Below are 25,505 nucleotides of genomic sequence, written 5' to 3' on the forward strand. Positions count from 1 at the left end.
TCAGGGGATGCTACAGTGAGGATCAAAGGACCACTTGGGGCTCATCTGTAAGTGGTTCTTTGAAGTTCCTCTCTGGGCCTGATGTTTCTCCAACAGTTTGGGGTGGATCACTGTCTTTACGGGTCTGTCCTTCTACCATCTCAAACACTCGGGATAGTAAAATTCCAAACCACTGGCTCTGTTTATAATTTGAAATCTATTAGCCTTTATTGTAAAGTAAGGCAAGTTTATTATAGAAGTAAAAAAAAATACAAATAAGCAAAAATGAAATACATTTGAAATATTTATAATTTCAACTACCCAGAGCAAATGTTAACTCTGATATGTATAGTTCCAGATTTTTCTGCGCACCAAAAAAGTTCTAACACAATGTCTATTATTTTGAATCACAATAGTCTAGACAACTTTCATCTAACAAATATACTTGTACAGCAGCCTTTTTTCAGATGGCTGCTTAGTATTCCACTGCATGGATAGACATACGTTAATTTACTTAGCAAATTGCCACTATTTTTATAAATATAGTTAGTTATGTCCTCATTTTCTTATTACAAATAGCATTTCAAATAGTATGTCTGATGCTAAGTATTTGTACATCTCTTTAGTTATTTCCCTAAGAAAATCTTTATTTTAAAACACTAGATTTTTCCATACTTTTTAAATTTTCTTAAAGAAGAAAGAGTAAGACAAAGTGTCATAGGATCTTTAAAAGACATTTGATATATTTGAATAGAGCTTTGTTTCATAATTAATAATTTATTTGTAGTTTTTAAGCCATATGCATTCAAAAGGTCATTGAAATTATTTATAAGCAAATTTATATGCAGGAATCAGAAAAGCATTAAAAGTGAAAGAGAAATGAGAAACCAACACAGAGAAATAAGAGAGTTAATTTTAATATTCTTACAGCCAAGGTAAAAAGAATACATTATAGGTGAAGAAACTCTCATTGTCTAATTTTTAAAAAGCACATCAATTCAAGAGAGTCAAAGTTTTTACCTGGCAATAAGGACAAAAATACATATCCCATATGTCTCTACATAAAGAAAAGACATTGATCAATGAAACTTTTTATCCAATGTTTCTAACTCGTAAAGCCAAGGACACAATATTAAATTTTATTCCAAGAAAAACATTTTTATAGGAAAATGTCCAAGTCGATGGTTTTTGATCTAACTTGCTATGAGGATGGAACCTAGAGGAACTTATCTTAATGCTGCCATATATGGCTTCTTTCCAGCATCTCTCATTTTAATCAGAAATTGGCAGGAGCTTAACAGCAAGACTCCAGAACTGCCTGACAGTGGGATAAACGTTACCGCCAATCTTTGAATTTGTTCAAACGCTTATATAACCACTAACTTGAGCCACACAGAGCAAGATGTAGGTGATTGGGCCTGGAAATATTTAAGGGAAGCTATAATTGTTAATGAGCTGCCTTGACCATAGAGGACTTTCAGGATAGTTTGGGTAGAATGAAGGTTGCCAACTCAGAAGTCACTAAATGTGTAATGGGGCCAGGCGTGAACAGTGGCAACCTGGAGATGCTCATCTAGAGGTATCCACATTCAAAAACAACATTGGTGTGGCAGCCAGTCTCCAGGCAGATTTGGGGCTGCAGGTAGCCAACTGAGACCCTTGCTGACAGTAACCCATTTGGCACAGAAATGCTTCCTGCTGAGCCAACTGAAAAGGAGTTCACTACAAAATGTGCAGCCAAGTTGCTGGAGAAAAATATTCAAAGAATTCACTATTTGAATATTGGACCTCGTGAGCCAAGAAAACCTATTTTAGTTCTCTTATCAATAATAGGCCACCAGGGCATATATATACAATGGAATATTACTCAGCTATAAAAAGGGATGAGATGGAGCTATATGTGATGAGGTGGATAGACCTAGAGTCTGTCATACAGAGTGAAGTAAGTCAGAAAGAGAAAGACAAATACTGTATGCTAACTCACATATACGGAATCTAAAAATGGTACTGATGAACTCAGTGACAAGACAAGAACAAGGAGACAGATGCAGAGAATGGACTGGAGAACTCGAGGTTTGAGGGGGGCGGGGGGTGAAGGGGAAACTGAGACGAAGCGAGAGAGTAGCACAGACATATATATACTACCAACTGTAAAATAGATAGCCAGTGGGAAGTTGTTGTATAACAAAGGGAATTCAACTTGAGGATGGAAGATGCCTTAGAGGACTGGGATGGGGAGGGTGGGGGGGACTCGAGGGAGGGAGGGAATATGGGGATATGTGTATAAAAACAGATGATTGAACTTGGTGTACCCCCCAAAAAAAATAAATAAATTTAAAAATAATAATAATAATAATAATAATAGGCCACCAGGAAGAAGGGCTCCTTCTAATCCATGGTAGTACCACCACATCCTCAGGATAGAGGTTTGTCTGCTTTCCTAATAATTGCTGTAACAAAAGAGTAAGCACGCAATTAATCTAAATAAAAATAATCAGACAACTGGCTTGTGTGAATAAGAAGAGAGAATAGAACATAGCTTTCTTTTATCTCCATTTGAAATGGATCAGAACACCATTTTATCTATCTTGGTTTTGGTGAGAGAAGCATGAAGAATTCTTAAGCCCTAGAAAGTTCCCTGTGCTATCATGGCTTCCTTCACTCCTTAGTTTAGCTATTTTTTGATATAAAGTCAATCTGAAAGATGCAATATTAGGAACAGAATAAATTTAAGAGAGAAGTGATGACTTTTAACCTTATTCTAAGGTCAAAGCAAATATTTCTGGAAAAATAACCCATGGGGAATCATCTTTGAATAAAGATTTTTTACAGCTCAGTTTCTCACAGAGTTGATTCCAGGCATTCCATTCTTTCCACACTTAAGTTATCAAATGAGTCATTAAACATGTGACATTTTTAAAACTGTAAAGATTTTCTTTGTTAGATTAAAAGAAATCCTAGTCAAGTTAGCACACATTTTTGATGCTTCTATAGTACCCTTTCAAAAAGAATAAATTCACAAAAGAAGAAAAACACCTACAACATAGAACTTTCCTTATCTTCACCTTTGCCTCTAACCCAATTTCTTTCAAGTCTAGATCAGCGCTGCTTAGTGCTTTAGCTACTAGCCACATGATACCATCTGTATTTAAATTTAAATCACAATTAATTAAAATTAAAAGTTCAACTCCTTAGTCCTATAAGCCACATAACAAAATCTCAATGGCCACATGTGTGTACTGGGTACCATATTGGATGGCACATATTTAGAACATTTTTATCACGAAAAGCTCTTTTGGACATCTGTGGTCTAGATAACATAAAAAGTCATTGAAAACTTGCTCATAGAGAAAATTATGTGGAAACTTGCTGGAGGAAACACTTTGCTTATAAAAACACCTGCTGATTGAGGAGTTTCAATTTGTTGGAATTTAACTACAAAATGACATTTTTCTGCCAACTATGCCACCAACAATCTTGGATCAAATTTGCTTTCCCAAGTGGGTGATTACTACCGTAACAATGTCTTAATTCCATAATCATCTTCAATTACTAAATCTTTTTTTCCAGTAATTAGGACTTGATGCTATTCATTTTCTTAAAACTTAAATCTCACACTTGACTTAAAACTCTTGCCCTCTCTTTTCTTCTCCCACCCACACAAGCTTTAATCTTTGCAGTGGAGGTGGGTGTGATTTGTCACTGAGACATCTCTTTTTCTTCCTTATTATAGATATACGCTACTCTGATTTGAAGACAAAATAGAAATGGGAATGGGGGTATCAACATTTTTATGTGATTGTCTCTACAATGCTGGTTGGGAGGGTCCCTCCTTTACTTCTAATTTAGGCTGATTCCATCTGGTGGCTGGTGGCATCTCCATAAGTGATGTACATGTGAAGTTTCACACTAGACCTCCCTGTGTCTGAAATACTCCCAGTCTCCAAGGGGCAGCTTGTCTCCTTCAACTTCAGCATGACGTCTTCAAACATCAGGAGACATAGTCAAGCACCTCCCTCTTATTTCCCAAAATGAGGGAGGAGAACTGAAAAGAAAAGTGTTGAGGAGCAAAAAACTTTTCCTCTACCCACTTAGGTTAAGTCCCTGAGGGCATGCAAATTAACTAACAAAAGACAGATTTAACAGGAAAAAAGGCACATTTTTTAATAATATTTATGTGCAAAGGAGTTCACAGAAAAGAAGTGAAAATCAAAGAAATGGTTAGACTAGGGGGTGGAGGTAGTATGTATCCGTTTAACAAAGGAAAGAGGGCTTGGGCTTCTAGGGACAATAAATTATAGGCAAATGACTAGGAAATATACAGGGGAACTAATGGAAGATAGGGCTATTTTAGTAAGATTGTTTATGCAAACTCATCTTGGTGTCAACTTCCCATCTTCAGTGATGAGTTGTTCTTCTCACCCCAGTGTGTGTATGGGCAGGGGGAGTGCTGTTTAATGCTTTAGCTACTAGCCACGTGATAAGGAAATTTATGCCCACTTTCAGGCAGATAAGGAGAGAAGAGAGAATTCTCCCTGCGTCTGTTGATTCTGAGTTGCCTTCAGCTCAAAATAACCCTTACGCCAAAGTAGTATATTTGGGGTGGCATATTCCAATCCTCTTCAGTTTGCACATATTTGATTTTGAAAAAACGTGCCCTTGCCTCCTGTATTGATTTGCCCAAACTTCCCACCCTGAATGAATTAGTTCTCAGTGTGAACCAGGATGCGTTTTTTCTATGCCCTGCTTTTAAGCAGATGGGGGAGGGCAGAGACCTCATCCCATGTTTGCTTTTTCTCAATTGCCTTGGGCTCGAAATAATCCTTATGCCAAAGTAGCACATTTTGGGGTGACATATTCTAATATCTTTCTAAAGCATTCATACTTTTAGCAACAGAATTAGTCTTCAGATTCTGCAGCTAAGTAAATATCCAGAAGAAAAAGGTGTCAGTCTCCCCTTTTTTAAGACACCCCAATCTTCACGAGGATTTTATTGAAGCTAACTTACTTGGCTCCATGAATGGAAAAGCATCATGGTCTCCTCCTCCAAGGGCAGGGGAGGGAGGAAACTCCAGCTATAAATTGTGAGCGTCCTCCCTTCCCTAAGTTCCAGGACAGCATGAGGGCATGGGGATGGGGAGGGATGAGTGGAAGAGAGATGGTGACTAGTGGTAGCAGTGGGGACAAAGACCACTTAGTAAGCCCTGGCAGCTATTACAGGCTTAGGAATACTTAGTGCCTTGTGTCTTCAGCTTTGGGTTTCAGTGACAATTCCAAGACAATAAGAAAGTCAATTTCCACATCCCGTTACATAGGCAATAGATACTAAAATCAGCCTTAAATTTATGGCTTCAGTTTTCCATCCAGCCATAATAAAGAAGATTTTTAGTCATTTGGAGGTATGTTCCAGGACAGTTTCCAAGTCAGAATAAGTAAAACCATTTGCCTTTTGATACTTAATATTTTATAGTTTCAAATTTGCTGTTGGCAACCAACCCTAAGGATGAAAGGCTGTAACTCATCTGGATTGAGAAACAGCTTAACCAACCAGTTTCTCATGAGGAGAAGCAATGAGATGGAGCCAGTTCATAGAAGAGGTGGGCCCAGTGCCCACAGTTCTACCTGGAAACCTGAGGGTTGCCCCTGAATAATAATTATGTATATCTGAATGAATCAATGCTAATATAGTGATGGAAAGCATGGACTTCGGGGTCAAAGCCTAAGCTGATAGTTCACCTCATATTAACTCTGTGAACCTGAGCCAGCTGCAGAACTATGTGAGCCTCTGTGACACCCTAAAATTGTGTGTCATAGGTAGCTATGAAGGTTTATACTATTGAATATTACACAAATGTAGTATATGATAGTATATTATATTATACAAATGCGGAGTTAGACAGCTATTATTAAGGTTAAACAGTTGTTATTAAATTTCACAATACATTCTAACAGAATCAGAATCCATGAATTATTTTAAAGGTGGTGGAAGGAGGCGGGGGGAGGGGAGACAGGAGGGGGAGAAGACTTTTGAGAAAATATTTGACAAAATAACTTGTGACCAGTGATTTTGCCATTTGCCACACACACTGCCCATCCTCTGGATGGCACTCTTCTCCATTGCTGGGTTGTGCTTTGTAATTTTACTTTTTTGTTCAGGCATCACATCATTTTTGGTGCAGTATGCATTTTTTCAAAAGTCATATTACCATGTGACATTTTTCCAGATTGCTTTGTCCATAGGAGCCACTGAGATCAATTGCTTTTTAAAATGTGTACCTCTTTTTATGTAAATGAGAAAATCACAAAGATTCAGGTCACAAAATTTGGCATAAGAACACACTTAATACAAACAGGCCTCCATATCCGTGGGTTCCTCATCTACAGATTCCACCAACCACAGATCAAAGATAGTCAAAAAAGATTTAAATTCCAGAAAGTTCCAAAAAGCAGGACTTGAATTTGCTATGCCTGCTGGCAACTATTTACATAGCATTTGCATTGTATTTACAACTATTAACATAGCATTTACATTGTATTAGGTATTATAAGTAACCTAGAGATGATTCAAAGTATACAGGAGGATGCCCGTAGGTTATATGCAAATAGGACACCATTTCATGCAAGGGACTTGAGCATCTCTGGATTTTGGTATCTGACTGTGGGGCAGTCCTGGAACCAACCCTGCCTCCCCGATTGATGATACTGAGGGATGACTGTACAAAGAAAATCCTTCTGTATCTGTTCTTATCTCCAACCCACTATTTGTAGCAGCTTGAGAATAAAGGGAAGTCTTTTCACTGAAAAAAATCAGAAAGCAGAATTATATTTTTAAAATTCAAGTAAAAATGAATTTATCTTCCAAATTCCTGTTAACACTTTAACAAAATTCTATACTTGAATTAAAATTAGTTTATGAGAAGATAATGGTGAAAAAATAATATAAGCACTGCTATGGACTAAATTAAAACCCCCTCAAAATTTATAGGTTGAAATCCTAATCCCTAATGTGATGCTATTTAGAGATGGGACTTTTGGAAGATATTAGGCTTAGATGAGGTCATGAGAATGCAGCCTTCATGATGAAATTATTGCCTTTATAGGAAGATAACAGAGAGCTCTCTCTCTCTTTCAATCCCCACCACGTGAGGACACAGCAGGAAGGCAGCTGTCTGCAAGCCAAGAAGAGGGTCCTCACCAGAAAATGACCAAGCTGGCACCCTGTTCTCGGACATCCCGGCCTCCAGAACTATGAGAAATAAATGTTTGTTGTTTAAGCTGCCCAGTCTACGATATTTTGTTACAGCAGCCCCAGCTGACAAAGATGGCATTCCACATATTTTACTACCAATGAAAGTTTTTAATTATGTTGCAATAAATCTGTGTATTGTTATAAAAATAAAGATATATTACTCTGAGTGGAATCCATGGACATTTGGAAACATATCTTAAGAGGAAAATGGAATACTATTCTAGAATAATAATGAAGATCTAAGTAAAAAGAGATGGTTGTGTTCTGTTGCCTCCCTCGCGGAGGGTCATGTGAGTCTAGTGGTAACCCAGCAAAACGTCCTGGAACTGAGCACACAGAGAGAGGCCAGAGGGATCCTCAATTGAGGCTCATTCAGAATCCACCTGCCAGACTGGTTGACAAACAAATTCAGTTCAAACATAAGAGGTTTAGACCTTCTTCACTACTGTGAAAGATTGAAATAAAAATACAGTGCTGAGTTTGGGATTGACATATACACACTACTATATGTAAAATAGGTAACCAACAAGGACCTACTGTATAGCACAGGGAACTATACTCAATATCTGTAATGACCTATATGGGAATAGAATCTAGAAAAGAGTAGATATGTGTATGTGTATAACTGAATCACTTTGCTGTACACCTGAAACTAACACAACATTGTAAACAACTACAGTCCAATATAAAATAAAAATTTTAAAAATTACAATGCCAACATGGTATAATTGCATAAGGGTAATTGGCTCTGTAATCAGAATATGTGAGATTCATGCTGAGCCACTTGCTGAGGATCTTGGGTTAATTCCTTAACTTCTCTGTACTTCAGTTTCTTCATCTGTAAAAATTAAAGTGATAAGAGTCCGCATCACTGAGTTGTGAGGATAGTAGGAAAGTGCCTGGCTTACCTCAAACTCTCCACTGATGTTTAATGCCCTGACCTGTCTGCATATTGAAATCGGTTCATAAATTAACATTCATCCAGAAAACTAAGCGTGGACTCCAAAGACTCCAGAAAGCTTTGACAAATCCTTTTTTTTTTTTTATTCAGACCCTTCTCAGTAGTCCTTTCACCAGTAAAAAATACATCCCCACCATGGAAACTTAAGTTCCACGGCATCATAAGATATGGAGAATTTTTGTAGCATATATGTATTGAACCACAATTTTGGATGAGAATTGAAGAAAAAAAGTGTTAATTGCCTGTATGTAATTAGTTTTGTCAGAACACAGATATAATTGAAACATTTATATTTTAATTTTAATACAAGTTTTACAAAATTATACAAAACTTCCCAATGGTCGTGAAACAGTTTTCATCACAGACTTACAGTATTTTTTTTTAATTCAGGCAAATAAGCTTTGATTTAAGAAGTATTTAATTGTTCTTTCATGGTAACATTTTAGATTCCAAAAACATTGCTTTTTTATTCAGTTTGAGAATTCTGCCTTTGATGGGAGTGTTTAGACTATTGGGGACTGTATCTTCTGAACCATTGGGGTGTTCGTTTTCCCCTTGGCCTCAGGTAATTTGCTTATACACAAGCATTGGTCTATACTCAGGGGAAGACTCTAGGGGATCCTCAGCAGATCTCTGAAATTCTCTGAAGCTCCCTTCTCTCAGGTACTCAGCCCTATAAATTTTTTATTGAGATATAATTGACATATAATACTATGTGAGTTCAAGTTGTACAACTTGATTTAATACATTTATATATTGCAATATGATGACCACCATAGCTTTATTTTACACCTCTGCCACATCATATAATTATCATTGCTTTTTTGTAATAAGAAAACTTAAGATATAGCCTCTTAGCAATTTTGAAGTTTATAATAGTGTTGTTGATTATAATCACTAGGCTGTGCACTAAATCTCCAGAGCTCACTCATCTTCTAGTTGCAAGTTTGTATCCCTTGACCAAAATCTCCCAATCCCCCCAACCCCAGCTCCTGGTAAGCACTACTCTACTCTCTGTTTCTATGGGTTCAGCTTTTTTATTTATTTATTTATTTATTTATTTATTTATTTATTTATTTATTTTTACTATTATTCTTTTTCAGATCTTTATTGGAGTATAATTGGTTTACAATGTTGTGTTAGTTTCTGCTGTACAACAAAGCAAATCAGCTCTATTTATACATATATCCCCATATCCCCTCCTTTTTGAGTCTTCCTCCCCCCTCCCTACTCCACCTATCTAGGTCATCACCAGACATTGAGTTAATCTCCCTGTGTTATGCAGCAGCTTCCCACTAGCTATCTATTTTAGATTTGATAGTGTATATATGTCAATGCTACTTTCTCACTTTGTCCCAGCTTCCCCCTCCCCCACTGTTCCCTCAAGTCTGTTCTCTACATCTGCATCTTTATTCTTGCCTTGCCACTACGTTCATCAGTACCATTTTTCTAGATTCCATATATATGTGTTGGCATATGGTATTTTTTTTTCTCTTTCTGACTTGCTTCACTCTGTATGACAAACTCTAGGTCCATCCACCTCACTACAAATAACTCAATTTCATTCCTTTTTATGACTGAGTAATATCCCATTGTATATATGTGCCACAACTTCTTTATCCATTCATCTGTCAATAGACATTTAGATTGGAGTTCAGCTTTTTTAGATTCCACACATGAGTGATATCCTGCGGTATTTGTCTTTCTTTGTCTGACTTATCTCACTGTGCACAACGCCTGCAAATTTTTCATGCCTCTACCTACCCGATTTCTCACCTCCACCTCCTTACCTCAGGGTACCACTCCTCCACCTGGGTTGCCCTCTCCCTCTGCCGCAGCCTGAAAACTCTCTCAGGCAGTGAGCTGGGGCCATCTCAGGGCTCCCCTCACTTGTTTCTCCCCTCTCAGGGATTCTTGTCCTCTCTTATTTAATGTCCCATGTCTTGATTAACCATTGTTTCGTGTATTATGTCCAGTTTTAGGTGTTCAAGCAGGAGGCTAAATCCACTTCCCTGTTACTACAAAAGTCCTCTCACTTGATTTCTGAGATTAAAATGAGCAGCTGCATGGGGAGAGCCTTGGCTGTCCTCTCCCCGTTGATGGATGTGGAACCCTTGATTGCCTTCAGCTAATTCCGTGATGCTTCCCAACACCACGAATGGCCAGTCTCACTTCTGCTCCAGCTGGATAGTGGTGGCCCAAGGATGGTACTTGTGCTCTTCCTCACCCCAACCAGGGACACACTCTGGGTGGGGTCTCCAAGGCACAGGAGGAAGGAGGAGACACCAGTGCAAGTCCAGCATGCATCATTTAAGCATCCCTTGCCCTTGAGAGTTGACTTGACTGTCATCTCACTGTATTTGTTTTAATTTCTATTTTAATTAGAGTATAGTTGATTAACAATGTTGTGTTAGTTTCATGTATACAGCAAAGTGATTGAGTTGTACATATACATGTACCTATTCTTTTTTCAAATTCTTTTCTCATTTAGGTTATTATAGAATATTGAGCTGAGTTCCCTATGCTATACAGTAGGTCCTTGTACTTCTATTTAAACTCAATGCTATTCATTCCCTTTACACATTGTGTATAACTATCTTAGAGAAAAACCACATGCCCTTGAGCTTTTCATGACTTCTTCCTTCTCCACCCAAGGCCCTCCGCTATCATTTACAGCCCAGGAAGAATGCAACCCAAGGTCCCTATGCCCCCCAGCCTACACCCACCACCACCCAGATCCACTTGGGACCCCAAGGGGCCTCAGTGCACATCTGTGGGGGAAGCCAGGCCACATCTCCATGCTTTGCTCACATCCCTAACAGTGCCCCTTGGCCCTGCAGCCACAGGGGGAGCAACTGCTCCATCTGGGGAAGATGACTGAGTGGACATCAAAGGCAGGCTTGGAGCTTAAATGCCAGCCTGTGAATTTGCACAAGGATAATGGGGGTGGAGAGGGGGAAGCAGGGAGGGAAGAGAGAGGAGCTCCTGGTGGCAGGTGCCCTGGCCCCAAGCCGGGGGTGGCACCCAGGGCTCTAAGGCCGGAGCTGACTCATTTGAACCTCTCCTTAAGGAATTATATCTAAAGGTATTTAACTATTTAAATGCTTCTGATTAAGAAACCTGGTTCTCTGTATCTAATGTAAATTACTTGGAAAAAATTAGACTCATAAACTTAGTGGCAGCAAATAATTTTTATCTGAAGAAACCTGCAGGCTTCAGCAGAAAAATCATTCCTTCACTGGTCAAGTGGCTTTTTGGCAAACCGTGACTAAAATAACGAGGATGTGTCTGGGGAGCAGATTGCAAGAACTAGAATGAAATAAAGTGTGCTTCTTCACAAACAAAGAATTGGCCACCATTCTAACCAGCATTTGCTTATGAGCTGTGGTTATATTTGTCTGCAGTGAATGGGCTCCAGGAAGTTTGATTCCCGTGATGGGCTTGAACACCCAGGGGATGTCCTCACTTAGAAGTGAGTCCCCCTGGGAAATGTTAAAGCACCTGGAAACCATCACAGGAAGAAAAGCTCTCTGCCTTGAGCATTTGAAGGGATTGGGTTCCCTTCAATCCATTTCACCACAAGCACTTGCCCAAATTTCACCAGCATCTACATTTGTCATGTGGAAATAAAAGGAAATCTTCCAGATAAAAATCTGACCATGCCCTGCCAAGATAATTCCTCACTAGATTTGTTTACACACATTTACAGCTGACTGAAAGGCAGTTTATTATTTCTTTGGACAAGCGAAGCCTCTTATTTTGGCAAAACAATCCGAAAGAGTTTTTTTTTATAAACTAACAAGATATTTTTATTGCCTTGGGTCAGTAACAAAAATTAGGAAATTTGTTTACGTGTTTCTGCTATTACATCTTTAAATGAAATTCACAAACCAAACAGGAAGCCTAGCTTCATTAACCCATGACAGAGGGAAAGTGTCATATCTGAAAAGAACTTGGAAAACTTTAAAAATTAACAATTTTTGCTATGTACTACAGTGACAGTAAAAGACAGAAACTAGGTTTGATTTAAAGTCACACGACAGCACCGCAAACTGATATTTTACACAGAAAACTTACTTCCTATCCTCAGAGGAAGAAGTAGAGATATGGCAGGAACTTTCAAAGGGAAAAATGCTTGGAAATTATCTTTAAACTCCAGCTGGACACGCACATTGCTGTGTCTGACAGTAATGCTAGCTGAAAGTTAAATGAATCTTACCAGAAAATTGGTGAAGTGGAGACATTAGAATAAAATACATAAACTATTATGTCTTTGACTTGTCCAGGAACTTGAACTTCTGAGATTCAAAAAGATAGAGGATTGAAAAAGTACTAAAATTTAGGGATCAGGCCTATTTGTTCAGGGATTAGATTATGCAAAGGAGATGGTCCTGAAAGGAAATGATTATGGGAAACTACTTAGGAGAATAATCAGGTCTAATTTTAAGGAACTAGGATTAGCTCAAAGGATCTTAGGTACCAGTGGTTATGCTGAATGAAATAAAAATGCTAAATGCCCCTAAAATTACAGAGCCGAACTCAGTGGGGCACCATTCACACGGTGTCAACACCTGACTCTTACCCAGGACTGCCTGTCTAGAAGGTAAAGCACATCAAGGAGGCATTTTAACTGCAAGTGTCACCCCCACCCACATCCTGACACCCAAGACACATCCCTTTCACAAACAGAACAAAGTCCTGCCCCAGAAAAAGGCCACCCAGGCAACCTTGAAAGAGTAAATGGCTGCAGAAGTGTTTTTGTCAATTCACAGCTCTTTCCAATCAACTCTGGTTAATAATTACCCTCTGTATGTTTATCTTTCTTTTAGAAGCAGTAGCCTTCTGCTTCTGGCCAAAATGGGATAACACATCAGAATTCCCCTGCTGCCTGAAGTGATCAAGAATAGCAGCCAGTATTATACATAAAATAGATAATTTTAATTAAAAATTACACTTATAACTTTCTTGCTAAAAAATGCTGACCATCATCTGAGCACTCAGTGAGTCATAATCTTTTGCAGTAGTAACATCGAAAATCACTGATCACAGATCATCGTGACAATATAATAAAAATGGAAAACTTCGAAATATTGTAAGAACTACCAAAATGTGACACGGGGACATGAAGTGAGCAAACGCTGTTGGAAAAGTGATGTCAACAGATTTGTTTGATGCAGGATTGCCACAGACCTTCAATTTATAGAAAACACGGTATTTGCAAAGCACAATAAAGTGAACCACGATAAAGCAAGATATGTCTGTAATTGCTTCCCCAATGAGTTTCCATTTATTATTTACTATATTCCTCACAACAACCCTTTAAAAGTAGGTATCGGGCTTCCTAGGTAGTGCAGTGGTTAAGAATCCACCTGCCAATGCAGGGGACACGGGTTCGATCCCTGCTCCAGGAAGATCCCACATGCCTCGGAGCAACTAAGTCCGTGTGCCAAAACTATTGAGGCTGCGCTTTAGGGCCCGTGAGCCACAGCTATTGAGCCCATGTACTGCAACTACTGAAGCCCACACGCCTAGAGCCCGTGCTCCGCAACAAGAGAAGCCACGGCAATGAGGAGCCCGAGCACCACAACGAAGAGTAGCCCCCACTCACCACAACTAGAGAAATCCCATGTGCAGCAATGAAGACCCAATGTAGCCAATAAATAAATAAACAAATAAACAAAAAAAAAAGTAGGTATCAACCTTCTCATTTTTCAGACAAGATAACAAGTTTAAAGAGATTAGTTGATCTTGCTCAAGGTGAAATTAGTAGACAACAGAAAGGACATTTGAATTCGAATCTATCTACCTCTGAATGACGCATCCTTATTGCATTACTTTATTTTGACCCCCAGGTTAAAAAATAAATCAGTAAGGTGAACTTTTAATATACGGTCTTTTGTTAGAAAGTGTTGGTATAGGGATCTATTGTCTTTCCCAGGAGAGGGTGGCCAGTCTCCAGGCTAGGCCCCTGCTGTGTATGCGAAGTGACGTTTGGATGGTACCTATCAGCTCGTATCTGGTATGAGGTTCAGACCTTTTCTGCCAGGCTGAGCTAGATTCAGGGCTGTCAACAGGGTGTGGCCAGAGGCAGCCATTCTCGGGAGTCATCGAGACAGATTACAGAGCTGGTAAGAAGCAGGGCGTTAAGGCATGAAAATGGAAGGAAGCCCTTTCTTGCATCTCCTACCACTCACACGTGCTCTCCTGCCTCTTGTAAGGACCCTGGTGATTGCATCAGTCCTGCCTGGGTACTTCAGGACACTCTCACCTCCAGAGCTTCAGTTTATCACACCTACGAAGTCCTTCCACTGTATAAGGATATATTCTCAGATTCCAGGGATTAAGGTACAAACACCGGATGCAGGATAATTCAGCTTACTACGGGGAACAGCCAAGCACACTTCTAATTCAGGCAACAGAACATATGAAGAACACCACAGCCCATCACGCAAACCGGTTAGGAAGCAGCAGACCTTGTGTCTTCCTTCAGGGTTTCATCCCCCAAACAGCTTGCCCTGACTTCCTTCCCTAAGTGGTACACATCTGTGTTTAAGGCTTATTGTGTGCATAAAAGCAAGTGTGACAAACAGCAAGGAAAATCTTGACTGGGCACCTACTGTGTGCCATGGACGGTCTGGGCCCTGGGGATACAGCAGTGAACAAATCAAAATCCCTGCCTCCTTAGAGCGCTCATCCTAGCAGAGGGAGAACCACATTCCAGGAATGCTTTTACTTACTACCATCAGCAACACGTACCTTGATTGAGGAGTAATGAGGTTCACACATTCTATATTTTTCCAAGATAAAGATTTGGAAAATATTGATATTAACATTAAGGACTTCCAAGGCAAATGCTTGAAATAGAAAATGGCTAGCTCAAAAACATTAGGACTTATTGTGAAAAATAAAATAAAATAACCTTGTATCTGAAGAGGTAGGTTTTTAAACACCTTGGTCAAGGGTAGAAAAGAAACTTTAGAAATTTGAAAGAATCTCTGAGATAATTAATAGTTGGCTTCAGATAGGAGGGAGGAATAAATTGAAAATTTGGGATTAACAGATACACACAACTGTATAGAAAATACATAAACAGTAAGGACCTACTGTATAGCACAGGGAACTCTACTCAATATCTTGTTTTATATATTATAAAATCACTTTGCTGAATCACTTATACTGAATCACTTTGCTGTATATCTGAAGCACTGTAAATCAACTATAATTCAATTGAAAAAGCAGTTGGCTGCAGATTAAATGAACTGAATTATGAAGAAGGGAAGCTGTTACTTCCTTTTGTTTCAACCTTATAACTCAGTTTAAGGCACAATAAAACTCCTAAGATATAAAACAGAAAATTTCATGTGAAGGAGTAAATATGGCCTCATTTTTCTGACCAAACTTTAATTAAAAAAAGAGAAAAGAGAATCCTATGTCTTCTGGTTACTTTAAACTCACATGTGGTTGATTTGAAAGGTTAACAAAAAAAGTGTGATTAAAGGAAAAGATGAGAGAAGCTGACTCAATGGGGTGATTAGCTTCTTGGTACAAAACAATTTTAGTGTATTAGCATATTACATTTTCCAATAGCCCCCTATTTTTTTTTTTTGATAGTTGGAGATGTATTTGAATCTTTTTATTGTGGTATGATAGATACAATATAACACTTGCCATTTCAGCCCTTTTTGTCTTTCTCTTAATACCCTATTTCTCTTGAGCTTTCTCCTCTGGTTTAATGCTCCTTGATTGGGAGGGTTTTTACTTATATATATGAAAGAGAGGCCTCAAGTAGCATCTGAGAGATCCTCTGGGCTTCATCAAGAAATCAAAATAGAAAAGCTATTCTAAGCAAATCGTTTTAAAAGTTCTTCTATAAAATGTAATTCTCTAGGGGTGGGGGATAAATTAGAAATTTGGGGTTAACAGAGACACCCTACTATATATAAGAGAAAACCAACAAGGACCTACCGTATAGTACAGGCAACTTTACTCAGTTTCTTGTAATAAATTACAAGGGAAAGGAATCTGAAAAAGAATACACACACACACACACACACAACTGAATCACTTTGCTGTATATCTGAAACTAACACAATATTATAAATCAACTATACTTCAATTAAAAAGTCATTGAAAAAAAATGACTAACATAAATTGGAAAAAAAAGAAAAGAAAAAGTATTCCCCTTTTCAAGGCATGGAGAAAACCCTGCACGGAGCCAATACAGAAGACCCAGAAAGTGGCAGGTGGATGGAGCCACAGCTCCAAGGAGGACGCAGGAGCTCTCGGTGGACTCGGCAAGCGTGTCAGTCAGGGATTAGCTGGGCAAACATGACCACCATGACTAATAGGTAATAAGGGATTCATCATTGGGATTGAATTTAACGACAGTGGGAGAAGGTGGGGAAAGAAAACTCCAGAAGAGGGTAGAGTTGGGTAATCAAAGAAGCGTCACTCCTCAGGACCACAGGATGAGCTGGTCTGTGCAAAGCTGTGTGTTTGCACCTGGCCACGAGTCTGAAGCTGCTTTAGGTCAGCTGAGCCAGAGGGAGGAGAAAAATCTAGCTGCCAAGCTGCAGAAATCAAGGGTAAACACGGACCCATGAAGACCAGCCGGAACTCACAAAGACGAACTGAAACCCACCAGGATCAGTAGATCTGTGCCTCCGTCCCCATGGCAACTCCAGAGATGCGCAGAGATACCTGCAGCCTTCACCACGAAGCTGTGCTGAGGCTAAAGGAAGAGGCCAGCAAGTCCCCACGCAGGTGCTCGTGCTGACCTCCCATCCAGATACATCCGCAGACCGTGGGCTGCAGCAGCGCCTGGAGGCTGCACCTTCCCAGTGTCATCGTCGGGGCTTCCTCAACCTCCCACACGTGGCACCCATTTCTCTTGTGGCCAAACTTAGCCCAGAATCACAAGGAAAGGAGATTCTAGCACAGTTTTCAAAGTACAATTCATTCAATCTCATTACCCACGTCTACAATACATCAATTCTTACTTTGTCCCCTGTCCTCTCCTAACATCCCCCAAATCCTCCAAAGTAGTGTGCTTCTCAAACTTGAATGCATTTAAGTCACCTGGGAATCTTCCAAAAAGTATAGTCCAGCTCAGTAGGTGGCTGGTGGGACCTGAGAGTCTACATGACGGACATGCCGTGTCTTTACACGATGAGATTTAACCCTCAGGAGCAAACATGTAAACTGCAGTGGCAGTTTTTAAAATGTGCTCCATGGGACACAGGCAGCATTCTAGGCTGCTCCACTTTTATCTGTTTTGGGGTTTTGCTGTTGCTGTTGTTGTTGTTGAAGAGCTTTTTTTACTATTTATTTTATATATTGGAATTTTGTGTAAAATTTCGTGCACAGGAAAATATACATGTATTCCCTGAATTGACAACAAAGCCTAAAAATCAGTTGAATTTGAATTATCATGAGCTTAATTGCAAAATTATTTTGGCATTGTTTTTGAAGAAGGGAAATCAAATACTCCACTCTGCATTATCTGCACCACATTATGAAAACAATCTTGGAATAATACATTGAGGGCATAGGATTGTTGATAACGATTAGTTTTCTTTGCCTATTGGGTAATACCATATTTTCCTCAAATGTGTGTAATAGACTAACTGACTTCCCATTATGACTTTGGGCCAATCACTAAACTTAGAGATTTTATTTCTGTATCTATATTCAATTTAATTCAACAAATATTCACTGAATGCTAGGTATGTTACAGATGAAATCCCTTAGGATACAAAAGGATTAAGTCATAGTTTCTGTGTTTGAAGTGATTTGCTTTCTGTTAGGAAGAATAAAATGACTTGCCACAAAACATGAGAGGGAGAGAGAAACATAAAAAGGATAAGTGTGCAGGAGTGCAAAAGAAAAATGGGATGGTCTACTTGGGATAACCAGGAAGACTTCAGGAAGGAATTGGTACTGGAAATTAATCTTCAAAGGATGGATAGGATTTCTCCTATCACAAATGGGGAAGGAAAGAGTTTCTGGTGAAAGACACAGGCTGAGAAAAGGAAGTTAGAGAAATAGAGGTATACTGAGCACAAGATGTATGACACAGGATTCAAACAGGGCAGCAGAGTCACAGTGAATATTATGGAATCTGGATTTGCAATAGGAATTGGGTCTCACAGAGTTGTGAGAGGACCTGGAAATGAGGAACAGAAGGAGGTGTTGGACCTGCCAGTCTGAGAACCAGGCACGTCACCAGCAAACTGGCCTGGGAGGGGTGCTTCTGAGAGGAGAACCCCTGGGAGGGAACACAGTGCAGGCATGATTTCCATGGTGTAGAATTTATTCTTAATTGGTTCCCAAGGGGAAGGAATCGCCAGTGAATTCAGAGTGATGATGGGGGTCTATTTTTCCAGGTTCAGGTTGAAAAGCTTGAGACAGATCCCAAACTGTCTCCAGTCCAGCCTGAGAAAATATCCCTTGGCGGGATGTCCTAATCTGTTCAGCCTTGAAACGTCCTTATTTAGGAGCGAGCTCCCACGGCAAACCTGTTGTGCTGGTCTATCGGAAAGGGGCTCAGGTGCTGAAACATTAGTCCTCCAAGCCTACAGGGCTGTGTGCTGGTAGAGAGCTCCTAGACCAGTTGCCTCCAGCCACCAGCATCTCTGTCCAGGGTCCCTAGGAGGTGACCTAGCCAAGTGAGGACTGTCCCGGCAGCCCTCCCAGTGCAAGCAGTGAGCATGATGAGCTACAGCTAGTCCTTGTTGTGTCCCCACCGTGCTGTGAACCAGTGTGCTGTGCTCTAGCACCTGGGTGTCTCTTTCAGCTGCCACCTACAGCATCATTGCTGCCTGTCATGGACAAGGGGCTACTGAACCACTGAGTTCACATCCCTGGATGTCCATAGAACGCTGCAGGCAGCCCTAAGTGTCCTAGCAGGTGTGGGAGTGGGTCAGGGAGGCAGACAAAATTCTTGGCAGGCACCCCCTAGGTGGTGGCTCTCAACCTTTGCTTTCTCATATTTGTCATTTTTCTGTGGATCTATGGCTAATTTGCTGCTTTTCTGATTCAAACTAGCTTCAGGTGTTGGCCTTTAAACTGCACCCACATTCTGAAAATTAGAACCTCATCAAATTTTTTGAAATTCTGATATGGAACAGTTTAAGTAAATTCAAAATCCATTAACAGTAAAAATAATTTTAGTGTTTCTTCTCTGAGGGGGAAAAAAAGGAAGACCTGCATGAAATACAATTTCAACTGTCACAAATACTCTACTGGAATGGTTAAAAAAAATGGTTTTAATATTTTAAATCATATACCTATGTGAACAAAATTTTTCTTCAAGGAAGTAAAGAGATCATCATCTTAAAGTATTAATCAGGAATTAAATACAACCATTGAAAGCAGAGAAATTAATATTAAAATGTTATGTTCACAGGTGCATTGGGAATGCACGGAAGGATGCAGTAATTCCCACAGAGAACCAGCTGAACACCAGCAGACGGCCTCGGACACCAGAAAGGGCTGAGGGGATCCCGACATAGCCGGTAGGGAGGCATCTACGACGGCTCAAAGAGGGTGAAGCGGTGGAGCTGTGGCAGATGGGAGGGAGTGAGAAACATACGGAGGGTCCACAGTGCAGCTCAGCATTCCCGGACCGAGACATCGATCCGCGGCTGAACAGCGGGTCCGGGAGCGGGAGTGTGGGAACCGGAGAGCTGGTTCAGGGTGAGAAACATTGTTGCCGGTAGGGTGATGGACTGAGAGGACAGGAGGGAGGAGGTCCGCGGAGAGGAGTGCCCGTCCCTGAGAGCTGCCCGGCCATGATGGCGGCTGGAGGCTGCAGGCTCACGGGCGGGGGGGAGGAGCCGCGCACGTACTTCCGGCGCCTCTGCAACAGGCAGTGGAGAGATGCCCTGCAGGCCACCTAAGGCGCTCAGGGATAACAAGCACCCTCAGGCACTCAGGCGGGGCTAGATTAAAACCCCTTGCAATGCCAGCAGCAGGGAGGCTGCCAAGAGAAAAACAACAACAACAACAACAATAGCATCAAAAAGAAAAAAACCCTGAGAGAGGCCCAACTTTAAGACTTTCTGTTTACGCCTGAGCCACCAGCGTCCCTCTGGAACAGGCACCTCCGAGCCTGACTGAAACAACAGTGCTCCACTGCTCACTCACTCCCAGGAGAAGGAGCCACTATTGTACCCTCTCCCTCCCCACACACCAATGCTTACAGACAAACAATAAAGGAACCTCTGCTGGTCACAGAATAACGCAAAAAAACCCAAGGCAAGGAGAAGGACACTTACAGCTGAGACGCTAAGGAAACAGAAATAGTAGTATCAATACCTATTGAACTGGTCCATTCTGGGATCAGTTCTGGATTTTTTTTTTTCTTTTTCTCTCTCTCTCTTTTTTTTTTTCTTTATTAAATACGATCTTAGCCCTAAGGGATCTACAAGTTTTATAACATAATTTTTTAATGATATTTTTTATTCCTTTTTTTTTTTGCCTTTTTATATACTTCTATATCTAGCTAAGTTTTTGGTAGTACGGACAATATATCTCTCATACTTTCCTTTAATCCCTATCTTTTATACATTTCTATTCCTTTCTTTTTATTTGCATATTTCCAACCACATTACGCTCTTCTGTTCCCCTTTCTTCCAGCCATTTTAAGTTTATTTTATCTTAACATACTTATAAGCAACACTATCGGTCTGCTCAGACTCCTTGCTCTATTCTCTAGATTACGCACTGCCTTGGTATTTAATATTAGGCTTTTGTCTTTATCTTAGTTCTTAGTACAGTTGTCTAATTACATTCTGAGAATCTCCATTCTCTCTGGTGGTACTCTATCTCTTTTCTATATTTGATCCTAGCTTACAAAAAGACACATATTAATCAAATTAATGACAATTAAAAACAAAGAAAAAATATTAAAAGCAGCAAGAGAAAAGCAACAAACAACATATAAGGGAAAACCCATCAGGATAACAGCTGACCTTTCTACAGAAACTCTGCAGGCCAGAAGGGAATGGCAGGATACACTGAAAGTCCTGAAGGAGAGAAACCTACAGCCAAGAATACTCTACCCAGCAAGAAGCTCATTCAGATTTGAGGGAGAAATCAAAAGCTTTCCAGACAAGCAAAAGTGAAGAGAATTCAGCACCACCAAACCAGCCTTACAACAAGTGCTAAAGGAACTTCTCTAAGTAGGAAACACAAGAAAAGGAAAACACCTACAAATACAAACCCAAAACAATGAAGAAAATGGTAATTGGAACACACATGTCAATAATCACTTTAAATGTAAATGGATTAAATGCTCCAACCAAAAGACACAGACTGGCTGAATGGATACAAAAACAAGACCCTTCTATATGCTGCCTACAAGAAACCCACTTCAGACCAAGGGATACATATAGACTGAAAGGAAAGGGATGGAAAAAGATTTTCCATGCAAATGGAAGTCAAAAGAAAGCTGGAGTAGCAATACTCATATCAGAAAAATTAGACTTGAAAGTAAAGACTATCACAAGAGACAAGGAAGGACACTACATAATGATCAAGGGATCCGTTCAAGAAGAACATATCACAATGGTAAATATCTATGCCCCTAACATAGGAGCACCTCAATACATAAGGCAAATGCTAACAGCTATAAAAGGGGACATCGACAGTAACACAATAATAGTGGGAGACTTGAACACCCCACTGACATCAATGGACAGATCATCCAAACAGAAAATAAATAAAGACACACAAGCTTTAAATGACACATTAGACCATCTCAACTTAATTGATATTTATAGGACATTCCATCCAAAAATTACAGACTACACTTTCTTCTCAAGTGCACACGGAACATTTTCCAGGATAGATCACATCTTGGGTCACAAAACAAACCTCAGCAAATTCAAGAAAATTGAAATCATATCAAGCATCTTCTCAGACCACAACACCATGAGACTAGATATCAATTACAGGAAAAAAAACTGCAAAAAATACAAACACATGGAGGCTAAACAATTCACTTTTAAACAACCAAGAAATCACTAAAGAAATCAAAGAGAAAATCAAAAAATATCTAGAAACAAATGACAACGAAAACACAACAACGCAAAACCTATAGGACACAGCAAAAGCAGTTCTAAGAGGGAAGTTTATAGCAATAAAGTCCTACCTTAAGAAACAAGAAAATGATTGAATAAACAACCTAACCTTACACCTAAAACAACTAGAGAAAGAAGGACAAAGAAACCCCAAAGTGAGAAGAAGGAAAGAAATCATAAAGATCAGAGCAGAAATAAATGAAAAAGAAAGGAAAGAAACCATAAGAAAAATAAAACTAAAAGCTGGTTCTTTGAGAAGATTAACAAAATTGATAAACCATTAGCCAGACTCATCAAGAAAAAAAGGGAGAAGATGCAAATCAACAGAATTAGAAATGAAAAAGGAGAAGTCACAACGGACACCTCAGAAATACAAAACATCATGAGAGACTATGACAAGCAACTATATGCCAATCAATTGGATAACCTGGAAGAAATGGATACATTCTTAGAAAAATACAATCTTCCAAGACTGAACCAGGAAGAAATAGAAACCATGAACAGACCAATCACAAGTACGGAAATTGAGGCAGTGATTAAAAACCTCCCAACACACAAAAGCCCAGGACCAGATGGGTTCACGGGCGAATTCTATCAAACATTTCGAGAAGAGATAACACCTATCCTTCTCAAACTCTTCCAAAATATTGCAGAAGGCGGAGCACTCCCAAACTCATTCTACGAGGCTACCATCACCCTGATACCAAAACCAGACAAAGATGTCACAAAAAAAGAAAACTACAGACCAATATCACTGATGAATATAGATGCAAAAATCCTCAACAAAATACTAGCTAACAGACTGCAACAGCACATTAAAAAAATCATACACCATGATCAAGTGGGGTTTATCCCTGGGATGCAAGGATTCTTCAATATGCGCAAATCAATCAACGTGATACATCATATCAACAAATTGAAGGATAAAAACCATATGATCATTTCAATAGATGCAGAAAAAGCTTTTGACAAAGTTCAACATCCATTTATGATAAAAGCTCTCCAGAAAATGGGCATAGAAGGAAATTACCTCAACATAATAAAAGCCATATATGACAAACCAAAAGCCAACATCGTTCTCAATGGGGAAAAACTGGAAGAATTCCCTCTAAGAACAGGAACAAGACAAGGGTGTCCACTCTCACCACTATTATTCAACATAGTTTTGGAAGTTTTAGCCACAGCCATCAGAGAAGAAAAAGAAATTAAAGGAATCCAAATTGGAAAAGAAGAAGTAAAATTGTCACTCTTTGCAGATGACATGATATTATGTATAGAAAACCCTAAAGACTCTACCAGAAAACTGCTAGCACTAATTGATGAGTTTAGTAAAGTGGCAGGATACAAAATTAATGCACAGAAATCTCTTGCATTCCTATACACTAACAATGGAAGAGCAGAAAGAGAAATTAAGGAAACTCTCCCATTCACCATTGCAACCAAAAGAATAAAATACCTAGGAATAAACCTGCCTAAGGAGGCAAAAGATCGGTATGCAGAAAACTTTAAGACATTGATGAAAGAAATCAAAGACGACACAAATAGATGGAGAGACATACCATGTTCCTGGATTGGAAGAATCAACATCGTGAAAATGACTGTACTACCCAAAGCAATTTACAGATTCAGTGCAATCCCGATCAAATTACCAATAGCATTTTTCACAGAACTAGAGCAAGAAATCTTACGATTTGTATGGAAACGCAAAAGACCCCGAATAGCCAAAGCAATCTTGAGAAGGAAAAATGGAGTTGGTGGAATCAGGCTTCCTGACTTCAAACTATACTACAAGGCCATAGTGATCAAGACAGTATGGTACTGGCACAAAAATAGAAAGGAAGATCAATGGACTAGAATAGAGAACTCAGAAGTAAGCCCAAACACATATGGGCACCTTATCTTTGACAAAGGAGGCACAAGTATACAATGGAAAAAAGACAGCCTCTTCAATAAGTGGTGCTGGGAAAATTGGACAGCAACATGTAAAAGAATGAAATTAGAACACTTCCTAACACCATACACAAAAATAAACTCCAAATGGATGAAAGACCTACATGTAAGGTCAGACACTATAAAACTCCTAGAGGAAAACATAGGCAGAACACTCTATGACATCCATCAAAGCAAGATCCTTTTTGACCCACCTCCTAGAATCATGGAAATAAAATCAAGAATAAATGAATGGGACCTCATGAAACTGAAAAGCTTTTGCACAGCAAAAGAAACCATACACAAGACTAGAAGGCAACCCTCAGAATGGGAAAAAATAATTGCCTATGAAACAACGGACAAAGGATTAACCTCCAAAATATACAAGCAGCTCATGCAGCTTCATACCAAACAAGCAAATAACCCAATCCACAAATGGGCAGAAGACCTAAATAGACATATCCCACTACTGGGCATATACCCAAAGAAAACCATAATCCCAAAAGAAACTTGTACCATAATGTTTATTGCAGCACTATTTACAATAGCCAGGACATGAAAGCAACCTAAATGCCCATCAACAAATGAATGGATACAGAAGATGTGGCATATATATACAATGGAATATTACTCAGCTATAAAAAGGGATGAGATGGAGCTGTATGTAATGAGGTGGATAGAACTACAGTCTGTCATACAGAGTGAAGTAAGTCAGAAAGAGAAGGACAAATATTGTATGCTAACTCACATATACGGAATCTAAAAATTGTACTGATGAACTCAGTGACAAGAACAAGGATGCAGATACAGAGAATGGACTGGAGAACTCGAGGTATGGGAGGGGGCAGGGGGTGAAGGGGAAGCTGAGACGAAGCGAGAGAGTAGCACAGACATATATATACTACCAACTGTAAAATAGTCAGTGGGAAGTTGTTGTATAACAAAGGGAGTCCAACTTGAGGATGGAAGATGCCTTAGAGGACTGGGGCGGGGAGGGTGGGGGGGACTCGAGGCGGGGGGAGTTAAGGGAGGGAGGGAATATGGGGATATGTGTATAAAAACAGATGATTGAACCTGGTGTACCCCCCAAGAAAATAAAAAAATAATAAAAATAAATAAAAATACAAAAAATAAAAAATAAATGTTATGTTCATGCACAAGTTTCTCCTTAAAAAAGATTTTATTTGGAAATTTTAAGCACATTCAATATTTAATATCTATAAAGAGTATTATTACATCATATAAATTAAGTGTAATATATCTGTTCACTCAACATGATGTAATTGCCTCCAGATCCCCTCCT

This window comes from Hippopotamus amphibius, chromosome 3 (assembly GCF_030028045.1).
Source record: "Hippopotamus amphibius kiboko isolate mHipAmp2 chromosome 3, mHipAmp2.hap2, whole genome shotgun sequence".
Taxonomy (NCBI): Eukaryota; Metazoa; Chordata; class Mammalia; order Artiodactyla; family Hippopotamidae; genus Hippopotamus; species Hippopotamus amphibius.